Below are 7,839 nucleotides of genomic sequence, written 5' to 3' on the forward strand. Positions count from 1 at the left end.
CAATTGAAATCATCGAAACTTGTGGTCCAGTTGCTTACCGAATCCGTCTTCCTTCTCAGTTGGCCGCCATTCACGATGTCTTCCATATCTCTCAACTCAAGAAGTGCATCAAAGTGTATCTCTCAACTCAAGAAGTGCATCAAAGTGCCCACTGAGATCATTAAACACTACCAGATTTTAGGGCTAATGCCACGGAGGCTGTGGCAACAACACAGAATTTGTTGCATTAGATAGGTGGTATTGCAACAATTTGGTATTTCCGTTGCAAAAAATTGATGCTATCGCAACCAATTGAAATATAGTTGCGAGTAGCTCAAATTGTTGCCACATTTGTTTACTGTTGTCATAATTTTTATTTTTGTTGCAATAAATAAGGGTTTATCACGTTTCATTAAATAATCACGTGTGTTGCAATATATTTGTCTATATCGCAACAAAAAACTAAGTGGTTGCATGAAAAGGATGCTCTTGCCACTGATTATACTTGTTGGTATATGCTACTTGCATTTGTGGCAATAGATCAGTGGATTGCAACTAAATAGATTACGTTGCCTCAAATATGGGTGGACCCAAAATAACGAACACCTGGGCCCAGAAACAAAAGGATAGATGGACGAGGACTTTCCTTGGAATGAGTTCCTTGGAACTTCTCTTGAGCCACAATTTTATGACCCTTTATATCAATTTCGTCACAATTCGGCCTAGAACACTGTGACATATTAAGAAAATTCATCACGGATGTGAATAATAAACCTGTATCAATTTATTTTTTTATAAGCATAAAACATTTTTATACTATCTCTTCCCTGTTAGTTACTTACGGAAAGCATAAACCAAAAAAAATATACTGACTCTTCCTTATAAAAAAGTGGCTCACAATGGATTCGAACCATTTTTTATACTATCTCTTCCCTGTTAGTTACTTACAGGAAGCATAAACCAAAAAACATATACTGTCTCTTCCTTTTAAAAAAGTGGCTCAATGGATTCGAACCTAGCTCTGCTGGCTGCCATGCATATGGCCTGCAATTGAGCTAGTAGTGAAATTGTGTTTGACAACACGAAGTTTGTCTTTGATATAAAGATAGAGTACAACTATTACGCTAAACTAAAAGAGAACAGGGGGTTCGAACCCACGCCAGCTCAAAAAACAGTGAGGATCCTTAACCACTACGCTAAAGGAGAAGTGTTTGCACGCTACAAAATATTTTATTCTTAGTTATAAAATGGCAGGGCTAAAATCTGAAAAAAAAAGAAGGCAAACCCTCTAGCTGGAATCGAACCAGCAACCGTAGCAATGGCAAGTGCATGCTTTACAACTAAACCATTTACTTTGGTATGTGATGAGCAAGAAGATTTGTACTATAGAACTATACTAAAATATGCACTGGAGCCTCGCAATTACAGCTAGCTAATTCCGATGTGCGGGCCTGAGGGCCAATAGCATCGCACCACATGGCATTGCCGGTGAAATCGGAAGAGGAAGAAGAGGGATGCAAACGGAGGGACCGATGCGGCGCAAGAAGCAGAAGGCAAAAGATAATGCGACGGGGCAACCTTGTGCTAGTCCATCATCATGGGCCGTTCTCACGGCGGGGCTAGACCCTTGGGCTCTACCAAGTGTTTTTTCATCTTTTTTCTCAAATTTATGACTATTTTATTTCAAATATAGTTCTTAGCAATTAAAACTTCCTAATGTATATAGTTTTTGATATACATGTATATATTTATTGAAAATTTACATTTATATTTAAACTTCCATATTTTACATAAATATACAAGTTTTTGATATAACACAAATCTTGTGAAAAGTTTAGAAATGTTTATAGGTTCATAATGCAAAAATTGACATGGTCAAACTTGAATCACTCACTTCAAAATATCCTAATGCTCTGATTATGCATAATTTGACTTGGTCAAACTTGATAACTCACTTCAAAGTATCTTAATAATTACAGCTTGATTATGTATATTTGACCGGGCGAACCCTAATCACATAACTATAGCTTAGCGACATTCCATGCTTGTTATGATTTTGCATAGTGAACAATCTTTATCACTCGACTTGAACAAACTTGATCACTCAATTCAAATTATCCTAATTATGCACAGACATGGTGGTTAAACATTGCTACCACAGTTGGTGTGCCAAAGAAGGCCATGCGGAGCCTCGCCATGCTAATCATCTAGGAGGTCTGAAAGGTGCGAAACAACATAATTTTTAATCGACAAGAAAAGTCAGCAACTATGCTAATGGAGAAAATTAAGGTGGAAGCAGGCATTTGGATAACAACAGGAGCAAAGCAGTGGCGGGCTTAGGATTTGAATGTTGGGTATTCAAAAATTTAAAACGTAAAGCAAAATGGCTGTTTTAAACCTATTATTAACATATATACATTTGGTTATACCTTCTAATACTATAGATTAGCAAAAATAATAGGTATTCCTTATTCAAGGAATAGCCTTGCATACCAAGTGGGCCCACCCCTTGAGCAAAGAACTTAGCATCTGTAATTTCACGGCTGTAATCTTTTGTTACCAGACTCTTCTTCTCTATCAATGAAATAGCCATAATCTCGTGCTCGTTCCTCAAAAAAATTATCCTAATTAATGTATATGTTTATTAAAAGTATAAACATATTTTGTAAGTAAAAACATTTTTCATAGAACACAAACCTTATAAAAAGTACTTTGAGATTTTTTTTCTTTTACACGCTATGAATACTGGTATCCCAAATTCTGCACCCGCACCTGCTCGACAACAATTAAATCCAAATGGATTACAATAATTTGATGGTACTTTATTTTTTACATATATCTCAAAATCAACTTTTCAATAACTATATCCGGCCATGACTCGCAGGCAGGCAGGCTCGACCCTCCCAAATTGACCCACCAAAACTCACGCTCGCTTCTCTCGAAATCTTTTCCCTCTTACTAATCCCACCAGATATCCCCAAAATGTTTTCGTTACCTTCTAAAAGGCAGGCCCTAAGAGCATCTTCAGCAGACTACTTATCACTCATATCCTATAAATTATTTTACTCCATTACCAATAATACTTTTTACACTTTTGGTAGCAAGTGCTGTAGCAAACTACTCCAAAGATAGGGTGGAGGGAGAAAACCCCCTACATTTGAGGGAGAGGGAGGTGTGTTTTGGCGATTGCCAAATTTTTTTTGGTATTGACAATGAGATTGGTAGTCTGCTGGAGCACCACCCACTACCTAAAGGACAAGTTTTTGGTATTGGGGAGAGAGATAGGTAATCTGCTGGAGATGCTCTAACCCCTAACTCCCGACTGATAGGACTCCTATCTAATTAATCATGGCCGAGTGCAAAGGGGGCTGAGAGTCCACGACGCACCGACTACCGATGGTGACTCCATCTACTGCCGCCGGCATCGACAGGCATCCGGTTCCTGGCACCGCGACCACCGACGGCTGTCCAGTTCCTGGAGGCGCCTGGGTCAAATCGGCTCATGATGCTGGCGCCGCCGGCGACAAAGGGACGGCTACAAATGGACCAAGGGCGCTGGCGACGAAGGGACCAAGGGCGCCGGTGAAAGTCGTCAACTCGTCATCCTTCTCAGGTCCATGGGCTCAATCCTGACAATGAGTTAACGTTTTATCCTCCACAAACTAGGTACGCTCAATCCAAGGAGGAACAACCAGCTAGCACTCTCCCTTTTTAAGGATTTTTGTATGGTACCTGCAGCACAATTGCAACTACAACTATTCCCCTGCACAGGGTTGTTATGGAATGTGTGAGTTAGGATTAGGTGATTATCATGCATAAGTTTGGGATAATGTCTTGTTGTCTCGGTTTGAATAATGCAATGCTAGGACTACAACTGGACCAGAATTAAGCCCTGTTTAACTCTTAGCTGCTTGTGATCTCAGAAAGGATTCTGCATATGATTAATATGCCACTCTTGTGTCTCTGGCCTATGTAAATTTGCTGGACGTAAATACTGTAAGTTCTTTTTTCTACTTTTTGAACATGCACATAGCAACTGATCAAAATACTACCACTATTATTCATTTTAAAGCCATGACATCTTAACTCTGAATATAGGTTGTGCTCCACTGAAAGTGATTGACTCATTTGCTGAAAAGATAATTGAAATGCTCACTGTTACAGAACCTCCTTTTTACCCTCATGTGTACCTACACCTGTGTGCACTGTCAATTAAATTGCAGCTTTTGTTATTTATTTCTTAACCTTCAGGCACTGGGAAGTATATCAAGAAGTTGTGTTCAATGCATATCTGTTTACTTCCCCCCTTTTGGATCTAGCCAGTTGTGACTTGAGAACTTGTGGCTAAGATATCCTAGCTTGAAAAAGTTTACTGATGGCCATTTTATTAATGTTTTATATGTTCATATGCATAATTGTTATCACCTTTCACCTTTTGTGATTTCAGTTTGCTGGTTTGTTCTATGGTGATTGTACTGCATTTTATTTGTTAATTTACATGCCCTTTGGATTACGTACCATGTGTTGTACACATCGTTTGATGAATTGGAAACCTGGAAGTTCCGTATTGCTTTGCCTAATAAACTTACATTTTCATGGTGTGTAGATTTTAGAGATGATTATAGGGACGAAACCATCAGGACATATAAAGAATGGTTAAGGCGTCAAGATTATCTTCCAGACATCTGTAATCTCTTTTCTTTGTTTCTCCAATCAAACCTATATTACTTGCGCAAACCAGAATTGTATATACTGATGCTTTCATTTAATAATGCTGTATCATATTTAGAAGACGATGACATTGAGTTTGGAAAACCTCTTGACGAGGAAAGTACTACTAGCAACCCATCTCCACAAAAAGAATCGCCATCTCATGCTCGTCGAAAAAAAAGAAAAGGAAATGGTGTGCTATGCGTCCTACAACATTTTACAACATCATCTCCCCTGCTCCATTTTTTTCACCATCAGTATATAATAATATTTTCCAGTATCATTTAATAATAAAGTGTCATTGATGCTCTTTTTGTCCCTGAAGCTGAGGAAAATAATATTTTCCAGTCAAGCTACAAGGAAATCACAGGATGCAAAACATCCACAATTCATAGTCATGGGTACATGTCTAAACGTCAAACACAGAGGGAATCAATGCAGGATCGACTAGAAGAACAAGCCCATGCTCCAGAAGTAGCCAACCAAAAAAATATTGAGCTACAAGGTCAGGTTGTCAGTTTAAATGAAAAATTAGCGAGTCAAGAAGCTGAATGCAAGTGAAAGGAGATTGTGAAGAAAAATTCCAACAGTTTAAAGAGGAAGAGAGTAACAAACTACAAGCACTTCAAGAAGAATTTACGGCTGCACTTGCAGCCAGTAGAGGAACCCCTTTTGTTGAGGTAAATAATTATTTGGATATCGACTACACCCATGATGGTACTGAAATGTCATCTAATAAGTTCCTTCCACTATCTTTTCATATGCAGACTGCCACAAAAAGCATCGACCAAAGTGAAGCTGCGCCAACAGTTAATGAGGGAAGTGTTGCCAACATTCTAGCTTCTAATGCAAGTGAAGCCCCAACAGTTCTAGTTCAAAATATTCCGCTATTGATTGCACCCATGATGATAATGGAATATATGCTAATTTCCTACCTTATTTTTCCTTATGCAGGCTGCCCCTAAAAGCATCGCCCCCAGTGAAGCTACACCAACCGTTCAAAAAGCTGCTACAAAAACACTAGTTTCTAAGCCCCCGCGAAGTGTTTCTCAAAACAACAAGAATTATATTTCTACACATCAACTGATGAATGCTGCTGTAAAATGTGTACGGACACGAAGCCAACAGGTATAAATGCAAAACTGATTTGTAGACAATACTTGCAAATTTTTATATGACCTCAATCCTGTGTTCATTAGTAATGACTTGTAGCTTAGTTCTGAAATGTCTGTGTGTGTCTGAAAAAACAGCTGATTTCAAAGCTGCCATGTGATGCTTGGATTAGCAGGAGACCACCATGCCTAAATGACACACCCAAGTTTAGGTTTCCAGTATCTTCTCTTTATGATGTGATGGTTGAATTGATTATATCTGACTAAGGCGAAAAAGATTTATTTGTGCATAGTAATGACTTTTACTACTGATGCCTCATGTTAATTTGTTGAATAGATGAGATAATGATAAGTTTGTACAACTGATGCCCTCCTATTTTTAGGCTTAATTTCTTTTGATGGTGTTGCTGTTTGGCAGCACCAATTTCTAGTTCCTCTGTTCATGGTGATGTATAGAAAGTTGCCTTGCTGGCTGGGTGTTTTCTTTCTCATTTGAATGCCAGTTCATCTAGAGAATTAACCTGGCCTTGTGTTTACTCCTTTTTAGGAATAGAATTAGTTGCCAGAAAATAATGGAATCTGAAAGTTCAAGTATGTCTTTTTTCCTTCATTTTCATGCATTGTGTTTTTTATGTTTAAGAAACAATTAAAATATGTTGACAGCCATATTCTATGGTAACAACAGATGTGGGTGCATAGATAGGAGAACATTGAAGCTTTATTCTTCCCTGCTAAACTTGGAGAAGGTGCGCTGTGCATAATAAATAGGGATAGCAACATCTACTCCAAAATTCTACAACTGGACATACTTGATACACTATGGAATCAGAATAATATATTAGTCTACAGTTCTCCAAAATTCTACCGCTGGACATACTTGAGGCCATATTATAATTCTATCTATTTTCCTACTTTGTCATATATTAGCCTATGTCATTACCTATGGTGAATTGGTATTTTGACTCTATTATATACGTTTGTCATGACCGACAATTATTTGTCTCTACCATAATTGTTCAAAAAAGGAAGACTCGCTAGTATACTGAGTATTGCTGATGCAAATGAGTTTCTTTTATTCTGCAGGATATTTGAACATAAATGGATCACTCGGACTTGGATGCCTTTCATGGTCAACACAAGGAATCATGGAGTGCCGACCAGTGCTTGCTCTAGCCTACATAAGATAGATGTTGGGTAATTTTGATAACCCAACACTAGCTATTTATGAACTATTTTGATTTCAGATAATGTATTGGGCACTTTATGTACTAGTTTTTACCAAAGTTTTAAATCGCCGGCTAAAACGTTTAGCGGCAGAGCTGCCGTTACGGCGTTTAGCGAACTATAGCCGGCATTTAGCGGGCTATAGCCGGCTTTAGCGGGCTAAATGCCATAGCGGCTAATCTTTCTAGAAGATATAGCGGTCTATAGCGGAAGCTATAACTGGCTATTTAAAACTTTGGTTTTTACTGATTGGAACAATTGTTCATGGATTCATGTCTTATTCATAATGATACAATTCATATTCTTGTATAATTCCTTTTTTAAATAATGATTTATATTATTTGAATATATCAGATGCGATATGCATTGCAACACAGATCTTGCTGATGCAAAAACAACTAAATGCAATGAGTGTACTTAGTTGCTCCAAACTATTACTACAAATCTAGTTGTATCGAAACATGCTTTTGCAACCATTATTAAATGATGCAATAAAAGTTAGTAACCTCGAACTATATGTTGTTGCGGCATCTTTTTTGGCTTCTAACTATCTTCCGTTGCAATATTTATTGTTGCCACCAAACATGTTTCATGGCAATATAGTCTATTGCAACCAAATGGTTTCTGTCGCCATACGATCAATCACAACCTAATATATGTGTGGCAATACCCCCTATTGCCATGACGTTGGCCGTGGCAAAACAATCTATTGCCACAGTGTTTGTTCGTAGCAACTATATACTATGGCAATGGCTACTTGCGTAGCAATACATGATGCTGCCACAACAATGGAAGTTGTAACAACTAACTAATG

General features: G+C 38.0%; 1 long non-coding RNA gene across 2 annotated transcripts; it reads left to right on the top strand.

Moving 5' to 3' along the window:
* The first annotated feature begins 3,492 nt into the window (after nt 1–3,492).
* On the top strand, nt 3,493–7,206 carry LOC120639858. 2 transcript variants are annotated; one of them, XR_005661719.1, is made up of 4 exons: nt 3,493–3,645; nt 4,586–5,369; nt 5,457–5,817; nt 6,885–7,206. It is a non-coding gene; the product is annotated as an uncharacterized LOC120639858 (long non-coding RNA). The 2 variants fall into 2 exon arrangements; XR_005661718.1 differs by having other exon boundaries at nt 3,493–5,369.
* Nucleotides 7,207–7,839: the final 633 nt, after the last annotated feature.

Source organism: Panicum virgatum, chromosome 7K (assembly GCF_016808335.1).
Source record: "Panicum virgatum strain AP13 chromosome 7K, P.virgatum_v5, whole genome shotgun sequence".
Classification (NCBI taxonomy): Eukaryota; Viridiplantae; Streptophyta; class Magnoliopsida; order Poales; family Poaceae; genus Panicum; species Panicum virgatum.